Source organism: Trachypithecus francoisi, unplaced genomic scaffold (genome assembly GCF_009764315.1).
Source record: "Trachypithecus francoisi isolate TF-2019V2 unplaced genomic scaffold, Tfra_2.0 Lachesis_group0, whole genome shotgun sequence".
NCBI classification, from domain to species: Eukaryota; Metazoa; Chordata; class Mammalia; order Primates; family Cercopithecidae; genus Trachypithecus; species Trachypithecus francoisi.
In genome coordinates, this window is record NW_022681453.1 from 166,997,424 (window position 1) to 167,023,826 (window position 26,403).

A 26,403-nucleotide genomic window follows, 5' to 3' on the forward strand; every position below is an offset into this window, starting at 1 on the left:
ACACCTTGGATTGTTGTGAGAATGGAGTTACCAAAGTTGTAATCAGATAAACACTAAGCAAAGTGTTATGGCAAAGTGTGGTCAAGTGCGTTTCCTATCAGATGGTCAACACCTTAAGTGCTCAAGGTTGATGAGAATTGTTTTCATCCCTGCTAATAGGAAGAAGCAATGGTGTGATCCCTGGATACTGACAATTGTTGCCCAAGAAACCCCCTCCCCTTGCCATGGGACTGCTGGGCACCCAAATAATGCACCCAAATAATTTGATAGCTCTTGTTACACAGCTCTTCTTGGACTAAAAGGCCCTCAGCATTCCTGGCAATTTCTACACTCCTGGAGCTTCATCTGGTAATTCCCTGACTTATGCAGTACCACCCCACTCCTAGAGTGTCTTTAGAGGTGTTTGCTTTCTTCTTAAAGCTATTATCCTCTTGTTCTTGGAGGGCTTATTCTTGGGGGACTTGGAGGGCTTATTAAGCCCTAAGACTCAATCATTAGCAACCAAAAAATTAACTTCTACTCTCCCAAGGTCAGGGACAGCATAATCTTAAAATACAGTGGTTAGGGAAAATATTTGCATAATGTATTTTTAGGAATGTACAGGAAGGGAAGGCAAATATAGAGGAGGAAGGTGATTTAAGAGAGTAGAGCAGAAAATATAAAGCTGCCACAAAAATTTGGAATTGCAGAATCAGCTAAAGGTAGGTGTTTGTTCTGCTTACTAATAAAGCATACACCAAATACAATTATTTGGAAGCCTATAATTTTTTAGGGTAAAATTTTTTAGGTGTTCTTCTCATTTTACCCCATTATTTTAGAGATATAAAAACTGAATCCCAAAGAGGAGAAGTGACTTGGTTAAACTCACACAGAAACTAGAATCCTATATCCTTTGTATTGTATCAGATGCTTTTATGATTACCGTATGCTGCCTTTTTAAGGCCTGTGATCTCCAGAGAGAGGTTTCAGCTTTTTGTTATGCCAAACTAAGGAATTCTTAGTTGGCCTTTTTTTTCTTCCTGAGTTTGTGCTTGCTTAACCTAATGAGTAGGTAATAACCCTATGTTTCTAAATTTCTTTTTTTTTTTTTTTATTTAAGTTCTAGGGTACATGTGCATGACGTTTATATCATGTATAACTCCCCAATGCAATCCCTCCCTCCTCCCCCCTCCCCATGATAGGCCCCAGTGTGTGATGTTCCCCTTCCCGAGTCCAAGTGATCTCATTGTTCAGTTCCCACCTATGAGTGAGAACATGCGGTGTTTGGTTTTCTCTTCTTGTGATAGTTTGCTAAGAATGATGGTTTCCAGCTGCATCCATGTCCCTACAAAGGATGCAAACTCATCCTTTTTTATGGCTGCATAGTATTCCATGGTGTATATGTGCCACATTTTCTTAATCCAGTCTGTCACAGATGGACATTTGGGTTGATTCCAAGTCTTTGCTATTGTGAATAGTGCCGCAATAAACATACGTGTGCATGTGTCTTTGTAGTAGAGTAATTTATAATCCTTTGGGTATATACCCAGTAGTGGGATGGCTGGGTCATATGGTACATCTAGTTCTAGATCCTTGAGGAATCGCCATACTGTTTTCCATAATGGTTGAACTAGTTTACAATCCCACCAACAGTGTAAAAGTGTTCCTATTTCTCCACATCCTCTCCAACACCTGTTGTTTCCTGACTTCTTAATGATTGCCATTCTAACTGGTGTGAGATGGTATCTCATTGTAGTTTTGATTTGCATTTCTCTGATGGCGAGTGATGATGAGCATTTTTTCATGTGTCTGTTGGCTGTATGGATGTCTTCTTTTGAGAAATGTCTGTTCATATCCTTTCCCCACTTTTTGATGGGGTTGTTTGTTTTTTTCTTGTATATTTGTTTGAGTTCTTTGTAGATTCTGGAATATTAGCCCTTTGTCAGATGAGTAGGTTGCAAAAATTTTTTCCCATTCTGTAGGTTGCCTGTTCACTCTGATGGTAGTTTCTTTAGCGGTGCAAAAGCTCTTTAGTTTAATTAGATCCCATGTGTCAATTTTTGCTTTTGCTGCCGTTGCTTTTGGTGTTTTAGACATGAAGTCCTTGCCCATGCCTATGTCCTGAATGGTACTACCTAGATTTTCTTCTAGGGTTTTTATGGTATTAGGTCTAACATTTAAGTCTCTAATCCATCTTGAATTAATTTTCGTATAAGGGGTAAGGAAAGGATCCAGTTTCAGCTTTCTACTTATGGCTAGCCAATTTTCCCAGCACCATTTATTAAATAGGGAATCCTTTCCCCATTTCTTGTTTTTGTCAGGTTTGTCAAAGATCAGATGGCTGTAGATGTGTGGTATTATTTCTGAGGACTCTGTTCTGTTCCATTGGTCTATATCTCTGTTGTGGTACCAGTACCATGCTGTTTTGGTTACTGTAGGCTTGTAGTATAGTTTGAAGTCAGGTAGCGTGACGCCTCCAGCTTTGTCCTTTTGACTTAGGATTGTCTTGGCAATGCGGGCTCTTTTTTGGTTCCATATGAACTTTAAAGCAGTTTTTTCCAATTCTGTGAAGAAACTCATTGGTAGCTTGATGGGGATGGCATTGAATCTATAAATCACCTTGGGCAGTATGGCCATTTTCACAATATTGATTCTTCCTATCCATGAGCATGGTATGTTCTTCCATTTGTTTGTGTCCTCTTTGATTTCACTGAGCAGTGGTTTATAGTTCTCCTTGAAGAGGTCCTTTACATCCCTTGTAAGCTGGATTCCTAGGTATTTTATTCTCTTTGAAGCAATTGTGAATGGAAGTTCATTCCTGATTTGGCTCTCTGCTTGTCTGTTACTGGTGTATAAGAATGCTTGTGATTTTTGCACATTAATTTTGTATCCTGAGACTTTGCTGAAGTTGCTTATCAGCTTAAGGAGATTTTGGGCTGAGACGATGGGGTTTTCTAAATATACAATCATGTCATCTGCAAACAGGGACAATTTGACTTCTTCTTTTCCTAACTGGATACCCTTGATTTCTTTCTCTTGCCTGATTGCCCTAGCCAGAACTTCCAACACTATGTTGAATAGGAGTGGTGAGAGAGGGCATCCCTGTCTTGTGCCAGTTTTCAAAGGGAATTTTTCCAGTTTTTGCCCATTCAGTATGATATTAGCTGTGGGTTTGTCATAAATAGCTCTTATTATTTTGAGGTACGTTCCATCAATACCAAATTTGTTGAGCGTTTTTAGCATAAAGGGCTGTTGAATTTTGTCAAAAGCCTTTTCTGCATCTATTGAGATAATTATGTGGTTCTTGTCTTTGGTTCTGTTTATATGCTGGATTACGTTTATTGATTTGCGAATGTTGAACCAGCCTTGCATCCCAGGGATGAAGCCCACTTGATCATGGTGGATAAGCTTTTTGATGTGCTGCTGAATCCGGTTTGCCAGTATTTTATTGAGGATTTTTGCATCGATGTTCATCAGGGATATTGGTCTAAAATTCTCTTTTTTTGTTGTGTCTCTGCCAGGCTTTGGTATCAGGATGATGTTGGCCTCATAAAAAGAGTTAGGGAGGATTCCCTCTTTTTCTATTGATTGAAATAGTTTCAGAAGGAATGGTACCAGCTCCTCCTTGTACCTCTGGTAGAATTCAGCTGTGAATCCATCTGGTCCTGGACTTTTTTTGGTGGGTAGGCTATTAATTGTTGCCTCAATTTCAGAGCCTGCTATTGGTCTATTCAGGGATTCAACTTCTTCCTGGTTTAGTCTTGGAGAGTGTAAGTGTCCAGGAAATTATCCATTTCTTCTAGATTTTCTAGTTGATTTGCGTAGAGGCATTTATAGTATTCTCTGATGGTTGTTTGTATTTCTGTGGGGTCGGTGGTGATATCCCCTTTATCATTTTTTATTGCGTCTATTTGATTCTTCTCTCTTTTCTTCTTTATTAGTCTAGCTAGCGGTCTGTCAATTTTGTTTATCTTTTCAAAAAACCAACTCCTGGATTCATTGATTTTTTGGAGGGTTTTTTGTGTCTCTATCTCCTTCAGTTCTGCTCTGATCTTAGTTATTTCTTGCCTTCTGCTAGCTTTTGAATGTGTTTGCTCTTGCCTCTCTAGTTCTTTTAATTGTGATGTTAGAGTGTCAATTTTAGATCTCTCCTGCTTTCTCTTGTGGGCATTTAGTGCTATAAATTTCCCTCTACACACTGCTTTAAATGTGTCCCAGAGATTCTGGTATGTTGTATCTTTGTTCTCATTGGTTTCAAAGAACATCTTTATTTCTGCTTTCATTTCGTTATGTACCCAGTAGTCATTCAGGAGCAGGTTGTTCAGTTTCCATGTAGTTGAGCGGTTTTGATTGAGTTTCTTAGTCCTGAGTTCTAGTTTGATTGCACTGTGGTCTGAGAGACAGTTTGTTATAATTTCAGTTCTTGTACATTTGCTGAGGAGTGCTTTACTTCCAATTATGTGGTCAATTTTGGAATAAGTGCGATGTGGTGCTGAGAAGAATGTATATTCTGTTGATTTGGGGTGGAGAGTTCTATAGATGTCTATTAGGTCCGCTTGGTGCAGAGATGAGTTCAATTCCTGGATATCCTTGTTAACTTTCTGTCTCGTTGATCTGTCTAATGTTGACAGTGGAGTGTTGAAGTCTCCCATTATTATTGTATGGGAGTCTAAGTCTCTTTGTAGGTCTCTAAGGACTTGCTTTATGAATCTGGGTGCTCCTGTATTGGGTGCATAGATATTTAGGAGAGTTAGCTCTTCCTGTTGAATTGATCCCTTTACCATTATGTAATGGCCTTCTTTGTCTCTTTTGATCTTTGATGGTTTAAAGTCTGTTTTATCAGAGACTAGGATTGCAACCCCTGCTTTTTTTTGTTCTCCATTTGCTTGGTAGATCTTCCTCCATCCCTTTATTTTGAGCCTATGTATGTCTCTGCATGTGAGATGGGTCTCCTGAATACAGCAGACTGATGGGTCTTGACTCTTTATCCAGTTTGCCAGTCTGTGTCTTTTAATTGGAGCATTTAGTCCATTGACATTTAAGGTTAATATTGTTATGTGTGAACTTGATCCTGTCATTATGATATTAACTGGTTATTTTGCTCGTTAGTTGATGCAGTTTCTTCCTAGCCTCGATGGTCTTTACATTTTGGCATGTTTTTGCAATGGCTGGTACTGGTTGTTCCTTTCCATGTTTAGGGCTTCCTTCAGGGTCTCTTGTAAGGCAGGCCTGGTGGTGACAAAATCTCTAAGCATTTGCTTATCTGTAAAGGATTTTATTTCTCCTTCACTGATGAAGCTTAGTTTGGCTGGATATGAAATTCTCGGTTGAAAATTCTTTTCTTTAAGAACGTTGAATATTGGCCCCCACTCTCTTCTGGCTTGTAGAGTTTCTGCCGAGAGGTCTGCTGTTATTCTGATGGGCTTTCCTTTGTGGGTAACCCGACCTTTCTCTCTGGCTGCCCTTAAGATTTTTTCCTTCATTTCAACTTTGGTGAATCTGGCAATTATGTGTCTTGGAGTTGCTCTTCTGGAGGAGTATCTTTGTGGCGTTCTCTGTATTTCCTGAATTTGAATGTTGGCCTGCCCTACTAGGTTGGGGAAGTTCTCCTGGATGATATCCTGAAGAGTGTTTTCCAACTTGGTTCCATTTTCCCCCTCACTTTCAGGCACCCCAATCAGACGTAGATTTGGTCTTTTTACATAATCCCATACTTCTTGCAGGCTTTGTTCATTTCTTTTTCTTCTTTTTTCTTTTGGTTTTTCTTCTCGCTTCATTTCATTCATTTGATCCTCAATCGCTGATACTCTTTCCTCCAGTTGATCGAGTCGGTTACCGAAGCTTGTGCATTTGTCACGTATTTCTCGTGTCATGGTTTTCATCTCTGTCATTTCGTTTATGATCTTCTCTGCATTAATTAGTCTAGCTGTCAATTCTTCCACTTTTTTTTCAAGATTTTTAGTTTCTTTGCACTGGGTACGTAATTCCTCCTTTAGCTCTGAGAGGTTTGATGGACTGAAGCCTTCTTCTCTCATCTCGTCAAAGTCATTCTCTGACCAGCTTTGATCCGTTGCTGGCGATGGGCTGCGCTCCTTTGCAGGGGGAGATGCGCTCTTATTTTTTGAATTTCCAGCTTTTCTGCCCTGCTTCTTCCCCATCTTTGTGGTTTTATCTGTCTCTGGACTTTGATGATGGTGACGTACTGATGGGGTTTTGGTATAGGTGTCCTTCCTGTTTGATAGTTTTCCGTCTGACAGTCAGACAGAGTCGTTCGGGTCTGCAGCGGCCCCGCTCTTTCCCCTAATGGACTGCAGCTGTGCGCTGTCCGCAGCGGTAGAGTCTACAGACAGGCAGGCTTCCTTGAGCTGCTGTGAGCTCCACCCAGTTCGAGCTTCCCAGCGGCTTTGTTTACCTACTTAAGCCTCAGCAATGGCGGGCGCCCCTCCCCCAGCCTCGCTGCTGCCTTGCGGATAGATCGCCGCAGACGGCTGTGTTAGCAGTGAGGGAGGCTCCGTGGGCGTGGGACCCTCCCGGCCAGGTGTGGGATATATTCTCCTGGTGTGCCTGTTTCCTTAAAGCGCAGTATTGGGGTGGGAGTTACCCGATTTTCCAGGTGTTGTGTGTCCCAGTTCCCCTGGCTAGGAAAAGGGATTTCCTTCCCCCTTGCGCTTCCAGGTGAGGCGATGCCTCGCCCTGCTTCAGCTCACGCTGGTCAGGCTGCAGCAGCTGACCAGCACCGATTGTCCGGCACTCCCTAGAGAGATGACCCCAGTACCTCAGTTGAAAATGCAGAAATCACCGGTCTTCTGTGTCGCTCGCGCTGGGAGTTGGAGACTGGAGCTGTTCCTATTCGGCCATCTTGCTCCGCCCCTAAATTTCTTAAATCAGACTTTTTGGGGTAGGAAATTTTGTTAATGATTCTATTAAGAAAAAATGTCTTTTACACTTTTTCAGCTGAAAGGCAAGGGGATGCGGGATGGAGGTTAGAAATACACAGCTGCCATAGTCTAATTCTTGTATAGATATTATTGAGTGATTAATGATTGGGAAAATTGCCTACTGCTTCTCTTTACTTTTCTGTATTTAGCAGATGACCTTTTCTTTTTGATCCATAATGAGAATATGAGAGAAAATGAAAGGAAAGTGCAACATCACAGTAGGCGAAGAATCTACATAATTAAATGCCCAAACACTTTATCATTCAAGATCCTTCATGATCTTGCCAATCTGTTTTCCCAATGATATCCCATATTATCTCCCTCTGCATATAGTTTAATCCATACACCAAATAACTTGCTATTCTTTAAATGCTTTGTTTTTCTACCTCCACATCTATTTTCATACTGCTTTCTCTACCTGACATTCTCTGTCCCCAAACTGTTACTATTTAAATTTGACTTAGCTTGGGTTACCTGTGATGTAAACACTGAGACAAGCTTTTAAGGTTGAGTAATTTATTAGAGAGTGAAGGTAGGAGAATGATTAAGTGAAAGAATGAAAGAAAGGTTATTTTGGAAGAGCGTGTTATCAAGACAGCTTTCAGTTCCAGGAAGCAACTGAAGCATAGTCCCACAGGGAAAGCTCTTGAAGCCCAGACAAGCTATTCTGCCTTAAAGTTACATTACCCAAGGGGTAAGGGAACTAAGTATTTATACACCAAAACTCCTCAGGTATTGCTTGAGAGTTGCTCCTAGAGACATTAAGTCCAGAAGTTTCCAACCTGTTGAAACCTAGGTGGCAGAGTGAGTTTCACCAGTGAGAGGATACCCTTAACAAAGAACTACTGGTGCTAGGAGTTGGAAGTTGGGCCAAAGGCAAACAGATGCTAACAGGGAGGTAATATGAGAGGCACTGACAGCATCTGCTACAAAACTGGCCCCCAAAGAAAAGATGGGATACAGCTGGCTATGCTGCAGTTAAAAAGCAACCAAGTATTAATGGCTTCATACCACGAAAGTTTATTTTTCACTTCTTGTTATCAGGAGACCTCTGTGGATTCTATAATTCAAAGAATCAGGCTGATGGCTGGTGGAATAGCTACCATCTCAAACATGGCATAATGCTGCATCAGAGGGAAAAATAAGCTCTTGCATTGGCAATGAAATGTCTACCCTGTAGTGACTTGTGCTACTTCCACTCACAAATCCAGATAAGCCAGAGCTACTTACCTGGCTCCAATCTACCACTGGGTGTGTACACACAATCTACTATGTACCTAGAAGATGAGAGAAACAAATGATTAATGATGACCACATCCCAAGACTAACAATAATTGCAGATTAATCAATGACTTAAACAAAAATGTGGCCATTGAAAGAATAGAAAATATAGTGAGTTTAGTGTAAATTTAAAAGTGATTTATAAGTAACATACCAAATCCAGAGACTATAAGAAAAGAGATTGACAAACATAAATACATAAAGCTTTAAAAAATTTTAATGTAACAAAAATGGCATAAAAAGAGTCAAAAGTTTTTTAAAAATATGTTAATGCAGTAGATTAGGTGCTACTTTTCTTAATGTACTAATAACTTAATAAGATAAATTTTGTATCTAGAAGAAAATGAACATGGAAATAGGCAATTCACAGATAATGGCATTCGTCTGGCCAACAAAAAATGTGTGACATTCAGAAAAAAATAAAAATGAAATACTGTTTTTCAGCCATCACTTGAGCAAAACTACAAAGATACAGTGAGACTCAGGCATTCCCATATACTGTGGATGAGAGGGCACAGACCTTTAACCTCTAATTTTATTTCTATTTTTAAACATGTGTTAAAATTTTAAATGCTGATGTCCTCTTGACCTAGTAATTTTATGTCTAAGATTTGAATCTGGAGATAAACTTGAATAAATGCATCCAGATTTGTGTATAAGTATTAATATAGTTTAGATATGTGTTCCTACCCAAATCTCATATTGAAATGTAATCCCCAGTGTTGGAGGTGGGTCCTGGTGTGAGGTGATTGGATCATGGGGGTGAATTTCTCAGGAATGGTTTAGCATCATCCCCCACGGCCCTGTCCTTGCATAGTGAGGTGAGTTCTGAGATCTGGTCATTTAAAGTGTGCAGCTCTTCCCTGCCTCACTCTTTCTTGCTCCTGCTTTTGCTATGTGAGGTGTGAGATACTGCTGTGCCTTCCACCATGATTTGAAACTCCCTGAGGCCTCCCCAGAAGGAGATGCTGCCATGCTTCCTGTACAGCCTGTAGAACTGTGAGCCAATTAAACCTTGTTTCTTTATAAATTACCCAGTCTCACGTATTTCTTTATGGCAACGCAAGAACAGACTAATACTAATACGTTCAGTGAAACATTATTTGTCATTATAACACCTCCACCCCCCAATGTCCATAAATAGGAGTTTAGCTGAATGATTTATAGTATATACTTATAATGAAGTATTATACAGCCATTGAAAAGCCTGAAATAGATTTTTGTGGGCTGAAACATAAAGCCTAGGATAGAATATTGATGAAAATAGTGTGATTCCACTTGTGTGTGTGTCTTGCAGATGCACAGACAATTTGTGAGAGAACACGAGGGAGTGTTAAGAGTGGCAGCCTGTGGGGAGGGCTGATAGGAGTTCAGGGAGCTACAGCGGGGCTGTAGAAGATGTTAATTATTTTTTGGCCATGCTCACTTATCGTTCCTTGTCTTTATAAAAAAAAAAAAAAAAACCCTTCTCACTCACATAGCATACTTTGAAGAAGGTGCTTCATTACTTCCACTCCAGAGAGGGAAGATGAGACCCAAGCCTGGTAAAGAAACCTACCCAATTTCACTAGCCACACTGACCCATCAAGGGTGTTTGTTATGAGTTGAAAGTTGGTCAATCCTGAGAGAGTTTTGGGACTGGTATGTGAGCCCCTGGGAATGTAGAAAGCTCTTTTCTTCTGAGTGTGAGTCTGGAGGATGTATGCTTGAACGGCTCCAGCCTAGGAATGTTATGAAAGAGGAAACAAAGCAATGAGGAAGAAGCATGGCTGATATGTGCAGAACAGATCTTTGAACATTTCAGTTACAAAAACAACAATCAATAAATATATAAAGAAACAAACAAACAAGCAATTTTCCCCTTTTTGGCAACTTTGAATTAGGACCTACCTAGATGAGTTCTTTTCCTTTAATTTAATATTATGTTCAGTTTGAATAAATGTATGTAGTTTTGTAGTAAAAAGTATTTTGTAAATAAGAAGATTCTACCCACTTTGTAATCACACTTTTAAAAAGATGTACAAAAGAAAGCTTGGATATATAAACTGAGATATTTCTCAATGTAATACAAGACAGCCATTAAAAAATAATGAGGTTGATTTATGTGTATTCACGTGGAAAGATACTCTAAAACAATGAGAAAATATCAGGTTCCAGAAAATCACATAGAATACATTTCATTTATATAAAAAAGATGTTTATATGTATATTACAATCCAAAAAGCTATACAGCAGATTAATCAGTTCCCAAGTATAGGATTATGGGTGGGGGACTTCACTTCCTATTTTATACACTAATGTATGTGAATATTTTATCCCCATTCTTAGGTGATAAAGACCTCAAGTATGAGTTTCATCTCATCTTTGAATTCTTCAGATCACCTGCTCATATTAGGTAACAAATATGTGTTTGTGGAGTGAATGAGTATGGCAAAAAGAAAATATACAATTAACTAAGAGGAGGATTTTACCTCATAGAATAAGGAAAATCCAGCAGTTTCGTGTGTGTTAAAGGCAAATGTCAAATATTAGCAGATCCATAGGCTTTGAAAAAATTATCAGTTCACAAGACCCACATCCCCACCACAATTCTAGTTGGTCATTTGCAGCTGGAGTTACTCAGAGAATAAGAAACATTTTATGTTTTCGTCTTTTTACTGGAGATTTTTTTCATAGAGGTGGTAGTAGTTAGGATAAATTAGGGTTATGCTACAGTAGCAAGCCCAAAATCTCAGTGGTTTCAAACAATAAAAGTTTATTTCTTGGGTTTGAAACCACTGAGATTTCATGCCACATTTCCAAAGCAAAGTAGCAGAAGTACTGTTCATTCTAGTCACCCAAGAACTCAGTAGATGAAGTCTCTGTCTCAAACTGTGCACCCACAATCACATTGGAAAGGAAAAGTCATGACAAATTCTGCAGTGGTTCTTCCAATTGTCATCTGGAAGTGACAGACACCCTTAGATTTCATTGGCCCATGGAAGTCACATGAACACATCTCACTTGAAGGAGGTAGGGAAGTGCCATCTTACCACATGCATTTCCGGAGGAATGATAGATGAGACTTACTTCCATGCAACATTACCTACATTTACATACTTTTCAACATTCCAGTTTGGTGTCCCTTCCTTGACGTCTGTTTAAAAGTGCTTGTATCATAACCACTTGCCCACAAATTACTTCCCAGAACACATGATTTTACCTATTAGCAGTGTGTTAACAATTTTGTTTAAAATAAAAATTATTTTGACTTGTGAATTGTCATTTTCAGCACATACAAAGCAAACTGAAGCACACTGCCGTGTTCCCTAGGGTGAGTGGGAGGCTCGGTAAATACTAAGGGGTGAGAATATTTGCCTTGATTAAAATGATAAAGTAAATACTTATATTTGAAAATGTTGATCTGAGTAGTAAGAGCTCTAAATTTTTTTAGTCATCATGCGTGATATAAAATATGTAATTTATTGTTACATAAACTGCCCTAAATAGGCCAAATGTTGTCACCTTTACTGGCTAATTTGAACTCTAGCATATATAAACTTCCTGCTCATTTTTGGTATTATCCTAACATTCTTTATTTTAAAAGCATATTTTTTATTTGTTTTGTTTATAGCAGAGATGTTATTCTATGCATTTTCTGTTCGTTTCACTTATTTATAAATATAGTCATTTAAAGTTCCACTGCCAAATTCACATGTTTAATAGAAATAAATTTGAAGCAACCTTGATAAACACAAATGAAAGTAAGAAAACACAGAGTATTATAGTTTCCAAGAATAAATTTTACATTGTGTATATCAATCAGAAATAACAGGCCCCACCACAAAAATGACCAAGACTTTACTTGAATAGTCTGCAAATCTTTTGCAACATTGTTGAGTGTAATTTTACTTAGTATAGCACCAAGACACTAAGTGCTGTCTAGTGTTTCCAAGCAGAAGCCCCTCTGATGTATCTTATGAGGAAAATGACAAACTTATGTGTGTAAAAAAGCCTCATTCATGTAACGTGAATATCAGGCATGCATTGTAGTGCTTTTGGCTTTGAGTTCTATATTAATGAATCAACTATATATATGTTAAATAATTGGAAGAAATATGTTTGGCATTATGGGAATGAGTAAATTATGTCATTATAAAAGAATATTATGATATTTGTTAAAAATTTAAATTATCAATAGTGGAAAAGAAAAAATGCATAAGTTGTCTACTGGAACTATTTAGAACAATATGCATAGGAGGGAAATACAACAAATTGTAAAGAGGATTATCTCTGTGTGCTGGGATTAGAGGGATTTTTATTATTTTGTATTATTCTCTTCCTTGTAAATTTACCATTTCAAGTACTTTAGGGCAATAAAATTTATTAGTTTTATAATTAGAAAAATTTACACTTTTTTTGTCTTCATACCAAGGTAATGTATTGTGGGTCATTGGTTTTATCTGCACTAGGTCAGATGTTTGCTGAATTCAGTTCTGAGCTTTTGTACCAAAAGCAGATCTTCAGAACAAGAAAGAAGACAATAAAAGAGAAACACGAAGAAACTGAAGATGATTGGAGAAATACAAATCAAGATGATTAGACTTAGCAGAGGGCTGGATGGATGGCATTTGTGTTGACGATGGACTCCTACACAGAGGATGATCATGGTCTAAGATGTAATAGTGATTCAATCATCATTTCTTAAATTATTTTTTAAAACAAGTGAATGAATGACCAATTACCTATCTTCCCTGAGCTAATAAAATATATTAAAAGTATAGGCCTGGGCATTGCGGCTCATGCCTATAATCCAAGCACTTTGGGAGGCTGAGGTGGGCAGATCGTGAGGTCAGGAGTTCAAGACCAGCCTGGCCAACATGGTGAAACCCCGTCTCTACTAAAAATACAAAAATTAGCTGGGCATGGTGGCGAGTGCCTGTAATCCCAGCTACTCGGGAGGCTGAGGCAGGAGAATCGCTTGGACCAGAGAGTCAGAGGTTGCAGTGTGCCGAGATTGCACCACTGCACTCCAGCCTGGTGACAGAGTGGGACTCCATCTCAAAAAAACAAACAACAACAACAACAACAAAAAAAAAAACCAGAAAACAAACAAAAAAAATGAAATTTAGCTAGAGAATTGCTTGAATCTAGGAGGCGGAGGTTGAGTGAGCTGAGATCGCGCCATTGCACTCCAGCTTGAGTGACAGAGCAAGACTCTGTCTAAAAAAAAAAAAAAAGGTATAGAAAGAGTTTTGTATTTGATAAAAATTTACATAAGTTCATTTAAAATGTGGATGATATTGTATTGGCTTTTTCCAGACGGAGCTGGGAGAAGAATTAGAAAGTGAAAGGATAAATCAGAGTGCTAAGTATGATATAACAAGGAATCTTATAGACCTAAATTGGGAGGTTCCCTAAGGAATGGCCACAAAGACCCAACTCCAAGCAATAAGCTTTCTAAGCCTGGCAAACAGGACATATAACAATAGGTGACTGGTTTCTGAATTCTGGGGTATTCATGTTTTAGAGAAAATTGTTTCACAAAGATAACATCAGCTATGCAAAGTACTTTATCTAGTCTAGGGAAAGTCTGAGGTTAAATGATTATTTATAAGTTATTAACACACTTCCGGAGAGAAACAGCCTTAGTTAAATTCCTTTTATCTACTAATGTCGAATTTAGAAAATACTGATTGTTCAATATAAGTTATCCATAGATAACTATTTTTGTCTAAAGGTATGTCAGCAATATTTGCATCTTCAAAGAGCACAGTATCCACTACACACAGACACACACACACACACAACACTCACACACATGTACAGTCAAGCCTTACTTGTGGATTGCATATTTGGATTGCGTATTGCCTACTCACGAAAATTTACTCCAAAATCAGTACTTGTTGCACTTTCACTGCCATTTGAGGACATGCAGTTTCTTGCACCCAACCTCATCCCAGCTGAGGTTGGACAGGAAAAAACCCTGCCTACTTGTTCAGTTCTCATTCTCTAAACAAGCATTCTTTTTATTGTCTATTTAGTGCCACATCTTTTTATTTTTGCATTTTTGTGCTTTTGGTGATTTCTCTGTTTTAAATGGCCCCAAGTATAGTGCTGAGGCACTGAAGTGCTATCTAGTGTTTCCAAGCAGAAGAAGTCTGTAATGTACCTTATGAAGAAAATGACATAATTACACGTGTTAAATAAGCTTTATTTATCTAACATGAATATCAGGCATGAGTTATAGTGCTGTTAACTGTGAGTTCAATGTTATTGAATCAACTATATGTATTAAATAGGATTTCCTTAAATAGAAACACACATAAAACAAAGTTATATGTTGATTACTTAATGAAAATGTGACCAAAGGTTCACAGGAACCTAACTCTGTATTTCCCACAGGAATACTAAGTGAATGGCTTAGTATTCACTAATTCAGTGTTTATGGAGACTTTATAGAAAATAACTACCAGAAAAAAATATATAATATATATTATAACTAATATAATAATGTATACACACACAAAGACACACATACACACAAACTATGATCTCTCATTTTAAATATATTCATAAAAATACTTGATATTAAATAGAAGTCTTTACTGATGTATATTTTTACACTATATGTGTACCAATGTCAGGCTTATGTTCATTACTTTTTTAAAAACTGTTAACATTTCCACTGCAGAGGAATTCTTTCTAAACCATAAAACTGTATCAAGTTGGCCAGGCACGGTGGCTCACGCATGTAATCCCAGCACTTTTGGAGGCTGAGACGGGTGGATCACGAGGTTAGGAGATCAAAACCATCCTGGCTAACACGGTGAAACCCCATCTCCACTAAAAATACAAAAAAAGAGCCGGATGAGGTTGTGGGCACCTGTAGTCCCAGCTTCTCAGGAGGCTGAGGCAGGAGGATGGCATGAACCCAGGAGGCGGAGCTTGTAGTGAGCTGAGATCATGCAACTGCACTCCAGCCTGGGCAACAGAGCGAGACTCCATCTCAAAAAACAACAACAACAACAAAAATCTCTATCAAGTTGTTGTTTTAGAGTCATAATTGAAAGCTTGTTTTTTCATTTTTGTTTTGTTTTGTTTTTAAGCAGAACCAAAGACAAAAACCACATATGATTATCTCAATAGATGCAGAAAAGACCTTTGACAAAATTCAACAGCCCGTCATGCTGAAATCTCTCGATAAACTAGGTATTGATGGGACGTATCTCAAAATAATAGGAGTTCTTTAGGACAAACCCACAGTGAATATCATACTGAGTGGGCAAAAACTGGAAGCATTCCCTTTGAAAACTGGCAGAAGACAGGGATGCCCTCTCTCACCACTCCTATTCAACATAGTGTTGGAAGTCTGGCAGGGCAATCAGGCAAGAGAAAGAAATAAAGGGTATTCACTTAGGAAAACAGGAAGTCAAATTGTCCCTGTTTGCAGATAACATGATTGTATATTTAGAAAACCCATCGTCTCAGCCCCAAATCTCCTTAAGCTGACAAGCAACTTCAGCAAAGTCTCAGGATACAAAATCAATGTGCAAAAATCACAAGCATTCTTATACGTCAATAACAGACAGAGAGCCAAATCATGAGTGAACTCTCATTCACAATTGCTTCAAAGAGAATAAAATACCTAGGAATACAACTTACAAGGGATGTGAAGGACCTCTTCAAGGAGAACTACAAACCACTGCTCAACGAAATAAAAGAGGACACAAACAAATGGAAGAACATTCCATGTTCATGGATGGGAAGAATCAATATCATGAAAATGGCCATACTGCGCAAGATAATTTATAGATTCAATGCCATCCCCATCAAGCTACCAATGACTTTCTTCACAGAATTGGAAAAAACTGCTTTAAAGTTCACATGGAACCAAAAAAGAGCCCACATTGCCAAGACAATCCTAAGCCAAAAGAACAAAGTTGGAGACATCATGCTACCTGATTTCAAACTATGCTACAAGGCTGCGGTAACCAAAACAGCATGGTACTGGTACCAAAACAGAAATATGACCAATGGAACAGAACTGAGCCCTCAGAAATAATACCACACATCTACAACCACCTGATCTTTGACAAACCTGACAAAAACAAGAAATGGGGAAAGGATTCCCTATTTAAAAAATGGTGCTGGGAAAACTGGCTAGCCATATGTAGAAAGTGGAAACTGGATCCCTTCCTTACACCTTATACAAAAATTAATTTACGATGGATTAGAGACTTAAATGTTAGACCTAAAACCATAAAAACCCTAGAAGAAAACCTGGGCAATACTATTCAGGACATAGACATGGGCAAGGACTTCATGTCTAAAACACCAAAAGCAATGGCAACAAAAGCCAAAATTGACAAATGGATCTAATTAAACTAAAGAGCTTCTGCACGGCAAAAGAAACTACCATCAGAGTGAAAAGGCAACCTACAGAATGGGAGAAAATTTTTGCAATCTACTCATCTGACAAAGGGCTAATATCCAGAATCTACCAAGAGCTCAAACAAACTTACAAGGAAAAAACAACCCCATCAAAAAGTGGGTGAAGGATATGAACAGACACTTCTCAAAATAAGACATTTATGAATCCAACAGACACATGAAAAAAATGCTCATTATCACTGGCCATCAGAGAAATGCAAATCAAAACCACAATGAGATACCATCTCACACCAGTTAGAATGGCAATCATTAAAAAGTCAGGAAACAACAGGTGCTGGAGAGGATGTGGAGAAATAGGAACACTTTAACACTGTTGGTGGGACTGCAAACTAGTTCAACCATATTGTGGAAGACAGTGTGGCAATTCCTCAAGGATCTAGAACTAGAAATACCATTTGACCCAGCCATTCCATTACTGGGTATATACCCTAGGGATTATAAATCATGCTGCTATAAAGACACATGCACACATATGTTTATTGCAGCACTATCCACAATAGCAAAGACTTGGAACCAACCCAATGTCCATCAATGATAGACTGGATTAAGAAAATGTGGCACATATACACCATTGAATACTATGCAGCCATCAAAAAGGATGAGTTCATGTCCTTTGTAGGGACATGGATGAAGCTGGAAATCATCCTTCTCAGCAAACTATCACAAGGACAAAAACCAAACACTGCATGTTCTCACTCACAGGTGGGAACTGAACAACGGGAACACTTGGACACAGGAAGGGGAACATCACACACCGGGGCCTGTCATGGGGTGAGGGGAATGGGGAGGGATAGCATTAGGAGATATATCTGATGTAAATGAGGAGTTAATGGGTGCAGCACACCAACATGGCACATGTATACATATGTAACAAACTTGCACATTGTGCACATGTACCCTAGAACTTGAAGTATAATAGTAATAAAAAGAAAACAGAAAAATTATATCAAGTTATTGTTTTAGAGTCTTAATTGAAATCTTTTTTTTTTTTTTTTTTTAATAGAGTCTCCCTCTCTTTCCCAGGCCGGAGTGCAATGGTGCAATTTTGGTTCACTACAACTTCTGCCTCTTGGGTTAAGTGATTCTCCTGCCTCAGCTTCCCAAGTAGCTGGGATTACAGGCACACGCCACTGGGCTTGGCTAATTTTTATATTTTTAGTAGAGATGGGGTTTCACCATGTTGGCTAGGCTAGGCTCAAACTCCTGACCTCAAGGGATCTGCCTGTCTTGGCCTCCCAAAGTGCTGGGATTACAGAAATATTCTTTTATTACACATTTTTCTAATATATATGTCATGATCACTACCAAATACACATGAAACTCAAAGATGGACAGTTTTTTTTAAGCAAGGACATCTGAATAGGTAGAAACATATTGTTATGATGTGAGTGAATTTTCACACAGAAAATACAAGTATGCAGAAGTCAAATGTATTTTTAGTAAATAATTTGAATTTCCATCCTTACCTACAAACTGCTTGTTGGGCAACAGCTTAATATTGCTCTTCTTAAGTTAATTCAGTCACTTCAGGACATAAACTTGGTAGATTTAGAATTTAAGCTCTGTCAACTTAAGGAGAGCATAGTTTTATTCTTCTTTTGCTCTTTAGGATTATATCTAAGTTCTGTGAGGACATGGCATCAGTCTGAAGGCGGATTTTTGTTCTCTGTAATATTGTCACCCCCAAGTCATTAATCAGGTCACTACTTCTCCGTATTTTTATGCTGCTGTTCACTACTAACATTTGTGGTCCAACCGTGATCTCTGGCTGCATCCTTATCCTGTGCATCCTTATCTTCTAAATCCTACAGTCCTTTTGGTTTTGTTGTGCCCTTTCAGCTCTTGGGTACAGAAAGCCTTGGCTATTTTCTTTGTCCCAGGCTCGACTCTATGGGCCTCATCAAGCTGCTATGCAAACACATTTGCAGATCAGTTCTTGTTATTCTGTAAGGCCTAAGTGTCCCTGAATTCTGCTCTAGTTATCCAGACACTAGCCTGCCATGAAGTCTATAAGAAATAGATTGGCATAAATAACAAAGAATGATAATACCAAGTGTCAGTAAAGATGTGAAATAACTAGAATTCTCACACTTTCCTGATGGGAATGCAAAATGACTCAGTCCCATTGGAAACATTTTGGCAGTTTCTTATTAAAATAACTATACATTTATTATACAACTCATCAATTTGCATATCTAAGGATTATTCCAAGAGAAATAAAAAGTTATCTAACGAGGCCACAGACCCGCCCCCACCGCCTCCCCCCTCCCACCAGCAGCCAGCACCCGGCGCAGGCCCTGCAGCCGAGCTGTGCAGTGGCACCATGCAGGTCACCCTGAAGACCCTCCAGCCGCAGACCTTCAAGATAGACATTGACCTGGAGGAGACAGTGAAAGCACTGAGAGAGAAGATAGAATCTGAAAAGGGGAAAGATACCTGTCCGGTAGCAGGTCAAAAATTAATTTATGCAGGCAAAATCCTCAATGATGATACTGCTCTCAAAGAATATAAAATTGATGAGAAAATCTTTGTGGTGGTTATGGTTATGGTGACCAAACCCAAAGCAGTGTCAACACCAGCACCAGCTACAACTCAGCAGTCAGCTCCTGCCAGCACTACAGCAGTTACTTCCTCCACAGCAACAACTGTGGCTCAGGCTCCAACCCTTGTCCCTGCTTTGGCTCCCACTTTCACACCTGCATTTATCACTCCAGTGTCAGTGACAGTGTCTTCTGAACCTGCACCTGCTAGTGCAACTAAACAAAAGAAACCTGCAGAAAAGCCAGCAGAGACACCAGTGGCTACTAAGCCGACATCAACTGATTGTACATCGGGAGATTCTTCTTGGTCAAACCTTTTCGAAGATGCAACGAGTGCACTCGTGACAGGTCAGCCTTATGAGAATATGGTAACTGAGATCATGCCAATGGGCTATGAATGAGAGCAAGATTGCAGCCCGGAGAGCCAGTTTCAAGAACCCTGACAGGGCAGTGGAGTATCTTTTAATGGGAATCCCTGGAGATAAAGTCAGGTTGTGGTTGACCCCCACCAAGCAGCTAGTACTGGGGTTCCTCAGTCTTCAACACTGGCTGCAGCTGCAGCAACTACGACAGCAACGACAACAAGTTCTGGAACATCTCCTTGAATTTTTATGGAATCAGCCTCAGTTTCAACAGATGAGACAAATTATTCAACAGAATACTTTCCTGCTTCCAGCGTTACTACAGTAGATAGGTCGAGAGAATCCTCAATTACTTCAGCAAATTAGCCAACAAAAGGAGCATTTTATTCAGATGTTAAATGAACCAGTTTGAGAAGCTGATGGTCGAGGAGGAGGAAGTGGAGGTGGCAGTGGAGGAATTGCAGAACCTGGAAATGGTCCTATGAACTACATTCAAGTAACGCCTCAGGAAAAAGAAGCTATAGAAAGGTAGGAATTCCTGAAGGACTTGTGATACAAGCATATTTTGTTTGTGAGAAGAATAAGAATTTGGCTGCCGATTTTCTTCTACAGCAGAACTTTGATGAAGATTGAAAGGGAGTTTTTTATATCTCACACTTCACACTAGTGCATTACACCCAACTTGTTCTCTGGATTGTCTGGGATGACTTGGGCTCATATCTGCAATACTTGGTATAAGGTAGTAGACTGTTGGGGGTGGGGAGGGAGGATCTAGGATATAGGACAGGGATAAATACAGTGCATATCTGCTTCAATTAGCAGATGCCGCAACTCCACACAGTATGTAAAATATTATACAACCAAAAATCAGCTTTTGCAGGTCTTTATTTCTTCTGTAAAACAGTAGGTAACTTTTCCTAGGTTTCACTCTTTTTAGTGTACTAGATCCAGAAACTTAGTGGAATGCCCTGCTTTATATTTCTTTGACTTAACATTTCAGAAAGAATCTTAGCTACCTAGAATTTACAGCCTCTGTTTCATGGCAACACTGGATAATGACTTTGTGAAATCTGAAAGAATTTTGTAGCGACTGTAAATAGAAATGCCAGGTTATTGATAGTTAATTGTTGCTGCTTCAAAAATAAGTATAAAATTAATGTGTAAGGAAGCCCATTCTTTCATGTTAAATACTTGGGGTGAGAGGGGAGAGAGGGAACCTTTTCTGAAAATGAAAATAATTACTGCTATTTTAAAATTTCTTCATCATTGAATGTGAGACCCTTCTAACACGATGTGAGAAGCTGTACAAGTATAGGCAGAGTTATTTTCCTGTTTACATTTTTTGTTTGTTTTGGGGAAAAATTAGTAGGTGTCTAATTACTGTTTACTTCATTGTTACATTGCAGTAAAAGTTTTAAAACAAAACAAAAGTTATCTGACAAAGACTTGTTTAGAACTGTTCAGGAAACTTTATTCATAATTACCCCCAAATTGAAATAACCTAAATATCAACTGATAAATGGATAAACAAACCATGCTATAGCTATGTAATGTAATACTACTCAGCAATAAAAAAGAATGAAATGCTGATGCAAGCAATAGTATAGATGGAATCTCAAAACATTAGACTGCGCAAAAGTAGTCAGATCAAAAAAAGTACATACCAAATGATTCCATTTATATAAAACTAGGAAAAACAAGTCTAATTTAAATGGACGGAAAGCAAGCCGTTGACTGTCTGGGGCTGGAGGTGTTGATAGGGTTGGCTGGGAAAAAGGTAGGGAAACATTCTGGGGTGATGAAAATGTTCTATATCTTCATTTGACGATGGTTGCATGAGTTAATAAATTAGCCAAAACTCATCAAAATGTACACTTCAAATGTGTACATTTGGTGTATGTTAATTATATATCAATAGAGTTGATTTTAAAATAAACTAGAAGCTCAGTTTACTTATTTATTCTCTTTGGACTCTTTTGGTCCTCCCGTGGGAAAAAAAAAATGCATGAATGCCTTTGACTTTTGTGATCAGGAGCAAAGTTGCAGAATCTACACAGGGAAACCTAAGTTAATATCTCCAAATTCCATATGCTTTATTCTGATGAAAGTGAGAGGTGATATGAAGAGAGACCATTTTTCAAGTATAAGATATAATGTAATAGGTCCAAATAGAGACACTCATTAATCTTCCCAATATGCCAAGCAGTGTTAAGTGTCAAGAGTCTATCCAAGAGTAAGACATTTGACTGAATGCATCTGAGTATAGGAACCTTGCCTGTCTGTTCTATGTTGTATTCCCAGTGCCTAGCACTGTATGCTTGGTACATACTTATTGAATTGTTGAATGAAGACATGCTTACTTTTATCATAGACGTTAAAATCTAGTGCAAGTGGCAGGCATAGATTTATTTAATTTTAACAGACAGATAATTGCTGGGTGATGACACATTCAGTGCTATGAGAATAGAGAGGAGGAAAAATTAGCCCAAACTGAAGTTTCTGGGAAGGCCTTATGAAGGAGATGTATCCATGCTGAGAAGAGTGGATTACACCAAGAGAAAAGGTGTAATATGCCAGACACACAAAATGATAGCCCATATAAGGGCATGGAGATTTGCTAATTCATTCAAGGAATATTTAGTGAACTACTATCGTGTGCTAAGTACTGTTGTGGGAGCAGAAGACTGAAGATGACTAAGAAAATAATCCCTGTCATCATAAATTTTATATGCTAATGGAGGAGGCAGATAAATTTTAAAAATACCCACTTAATTTAGAATTGTGCTGAAAATAGAGAAATAAAGGTAGTAAAGAGAAAATAAAGCAGAATATTGGCCACAGAAAGTGATGGGGGAGGTGGGTGTTCTATTTTATGTAAGATTGTCACAGAAGGAATCTGAAGGAAGTTAAAGAGTGAGCCATGTGCATACGGAGGGGAAGAGCTTTTAAGGCAGAGAGAACAGCCTGTGACAAAGCCATGATTGAGGGCTTGCATGGCATACTCAAGGAGAAGTAGGGAGGCCCGTGTGGCTGGAGAAGAGTGAGCAAAAGGGACAGAGGAGAGATGAAATATGATGTTCGTGGTGGTAGATGGTGAACCATTGTAAAGAATTTGGATGATACTTAAGAGAAATGAGAAAACATTGGATAAGAAACATGATATGACTGCCATTTTAAAGTATTGCTCTGGACTGGGCATGGTGGCTCACACCTGTAATCCCAGAAATTTGGAAGGCCAAGGCCTTGAACTCCTGGCCCCATGATATCCTTCTGCTTCAGCCTCTGAAAGTTCTGGGATTACAGGTGTGGACCACCATGCCTGGCTTCGGATAACTCTTCTATGTTGACATTTGTGTAGTTCTTCAGCCATCATTGGGGTTTTAAAGTCATAATTAGTACACTGTACAACTGGATATAATGATTTTGGAGTTTCCAGCAAAAGGTTGGTAGTGCTGATAATCTGGGAAAAACCAGAAGGGGAAAAATAGAGGCAAGGTTGAAATCTGAAAAACACCAGTATTTGAGAGCCAGGCAGAGCAGGAAGAGTTCATGAAGGAGATTAAGATGGAATGGTCAGAAAGAGAAGAGAAGAATCACAGGGAGAGTGGCAATATGTACTACAAAGCCCAATGAAAGCTGATCCCTCTCTGCTTTCCTAGGACCTTCTATCACTTCCTCTCTAGATCATTCAGACTAAGAAACATTGGTCTCCTTGACAAAAAGCATGACTGATCCTATGTCTGAGCCTTTCCATTTGCAGTTCCCTTTTGTTTTCAGATCATTACAAGATGATCATTATATGATTCATTATAATCCTTCAAGTCTCAGCTCACAAGACATCTCTTCAGACGAGCCTTTCCTGATATCCCTAAATTAAAATAGGCTTTACATATTATCCTGCTATAGTATAGCATTTTATTTTACTCTTTCTAGCACCAGTCACAATCTGAACTTGTTTAATTCATATATTCTTTTTTAAAAATTAAATTTCTGCACTGGATTGTAGACTCAATGCAAGCCAAAACTTTGTCTTTCTTCTTTACATAATTTTTCTCAGGGCCTAGGACCTTACATCCCACATAGTGGGTGGTCAGTAATTATTTATTGAATGTTTCAAGTCAAGGAGCAAAGTGCAAAGAGAGCTATAAGAAGAATAAATGGAAACAATATCAATACAAGAGAAAAGTCTAACGAAATTAAGAGGTTTCCATTGAATTTGACACAGTCCCTGTCCTCAAACAGCTTTGGTTGATGGCAGTAAGCATAGATCCTGGAAATATACAAGGCATTTCAAAGCAGCATACTGCAATATGATGTAAATGTTACGCAAATGTGGAGGTAGCAAATGAGTGACATTATAAATACTTTTTAATTTACTCCCAGCATAATAGCTCAGAGGTTTTCTCTGCTCTCGTCTTAAGTCACCCACTCATTGCTCTGGGAGTAAGGAAAATGGCACTATTACTGAGCCTTGTTTGAAGCCATGCCATTGGTGCCTGTTGGCTTGCAAATATTTCAGTCATGTCTTTGTTTTTAAGAGGGTGAAGTGCAACAGTTTCAGATTTTATTACTCTAAGGTTTGTGTTGGCTATTGATCATATTTGTCAGTTGTAAAATTTTGATCAGCTTCAGTTTAGAAAGAGATCACTCAAAGAAATTTGTGATCATCAATATGAAAGAAAAGTTTTTACATTAGAAACAGTCACTTGAACATTATTATTCACGTGGATAATAGATTTTGATTACCTATACCTGTCAGTTTTTTATAGAGCTTAACAGATATACCATCTGTCTTTATAAATGATTTAATGTTAAGATCTTGCATATGGTTGATTCTGCATGGGCAGAGGTGGCAGTAGGCAAATCTGGTCTTCAACGTCTTTTGCCCTTATAGGTGTCTTTGAAGACATCCATTGCCTTATCCACAGTGATCTCTGTTCACAATGGCTGTGACATTGTCCCATCTGGACTGCAGCTGTTAGTCCCCTTGAGTCACCATGGAGATATGCCTTATTCCAGTAAGCACAATCACTTTAGATTCAGTGGTTCTCTTGCTATGTCTGAGCCACACTTAACAAAAGTCAATTTTGTTTTCCTCTGCCACCCTGAGAAGAGGGAAGTTCTGATATTGTTGAAGGCTCTATCTGCCTAAATGCACATAACAGTCATTTTTTTTTCTCTTAGGTTTTGCCTCCTTTGGTTCAACCTAGATTCCATAAACTTCTCAGACAATTGGCCCTTGCCTTGGACTTGGCCTAGAAGCATGGACAATGCCCCTCCCTTGGAGACACACCGAGGTCTAGGTTTGCATTGCTTTTTTTTTGCTTTGACTTCTATCAACATGCAGGGAATACTGTTTTCTCAAATGGCCATGGAAACCTAGGGAAAGCTGTGCACTTCATCATATTTTATCCTAAATTGTTTGCTATATTATGAATCTTATATAGAAGACTCTTTTCTACTCTTTTGCCTCATTGTTTAGACTTCTGAATTCAAAACCCAAGAAGTGCTTACTTTTTTTCTGTTTTATGTTGTCAAATCCCTTTTCTGAAACAATCAGATGTGAACAGCTTAGCTGACTAAGCAGAGAGTAAGCCAAAGACATGGTAAGACACCATTCTGGGTGTGTGGGTGGGGATCACATTGGCTAGTATTTTAACCTTATTATTCCATCTCTCAATTAAATGTCAACTTTTTATTTAAAAATAAGAGTTATAAGTAGCCAAATCATGTAATTTCCATTTCAGTGCCTCATGTTCTCCTATCCATGCATTAACAGAAAGGTTAATAAGAATTGAAAAGGAAAATTAAGGAAGTAAGGCAGCAGAATAGACACTAGGGAACGTTTAATTATTGGATTTTCTCTGATTCCATTACTGAGATATTCATTGTGTTCTTGGTACGTATTTGCAATACTAGTCTAATCTACCCCTCCCCTGCCCCACAAGAAGAAGTGATGAAGAAGTACGTAAAGTAAATAAGGACCCATATTTGGTAAATTTCGTTCCTAGTCTTTCCAGGTACCTCTCCTCGCTTCAGAGTCTGAAATCTTAACCCTCAATGCATACACTTACACACACATACACAGATAAATGTACACATAAACACAGATGCACATATGCTTGGGAGTCATTTTGATTAAGAGACAACTCTTTTGGAGTACAAAAGCTAGTCTTCATCCAATAGTAGTTTGTTTTAAAAAAAAGTCTGGATTTGGAGGTTTAAGAGAAGAAGAAAACAAGGAGAAAAAGAAGAAAGAAATGGATTGTGTCAACGTGATCCAATTCTACATTCCCGTGGTCATTGTTTCACTTCCTCCTGTATCTTTAACACAAGAACTAGATTATGCTACACTTGAAAAACTTTGGAACTGTAAACAGTATAGAGAATTGATAGAGAGTTAGAAAATGAAGAAAAGTTAAAGGATACCAATTGGAGAATGATAAAAAATTGTAGAATAATGGAGAACTGGAGAATTGTGAAAAGTTGTTAGGATTTATTTTTTAGAAGGTGATCTATTTCTACACAGAAGTGCTGGAATTTGTGGTAGAGTTGGGAAAACACCCCCCAGTCCTACAGAACCAGTGTTTAGGTGTAAACACTAACCTCTGAAATTTAAGTTGGTGGCCTTTGAGAGTCATGGAAGAAATTGAGCTATTAGAGTAAATTAGTAATTACCATGCTACCTATTCAGACCTTAATACTGAGGTATTGTTTTTATTATTATGTTATGGCATGTTGCTTTATAATGCACTTAAATCATCTCTGCCATCAGTGTTTTATGTCTTTAACTATAAGCTCCTTGAAGGCAGTGGTTGTACTATTTATTTCTTAGGATCCTTCTACAATGTTTCATATGTTTGGCTCACA

At 38.5% G+C, this 26,403-nt stretch overlaps 1 long non-coding RNA gene and 1 pseudogene across 6 annotated transcripts in view; both read left to right on the forward strand.

Moving 5' to 3' along the window:
* LOC117084223 overlaps positions 1 to 26,403 on the forward strand; it is a 176,083-nt gene that overhangs the window by 89,078 nt on the left and 60,602 nt on the right. For 2 of the 5 annotated variants that reach the window (XR_004437359.1, XR_004437360.1), the window contains exons 6-8: positions 160 to 348; positions 10,527 to 10,593; positions 24,718 to 24,836. This is a non-coding gene — a long non-coding RNA (uncharacterized LOC117084223). The remainder of the gene's footprint in view (positions 1 to 159; positions 349 to 10,526; positions 10,594 to 24,717; positions 24,837 to 26,403) is intronic. The other 3 variants (XR_004437356.1, XR_004437358.1, XR_004437357.1) reach the window with 2 other exon arrangements.
* Positions 18,905 to 24,694, forward strand: LOC117084222 (annotated as a pseudogene). The gene has a single exon (XR_004437355.1). The product of XR_004437355.1 is annotated as a UV excision repair protein RAD23 homolog B-like (transcript).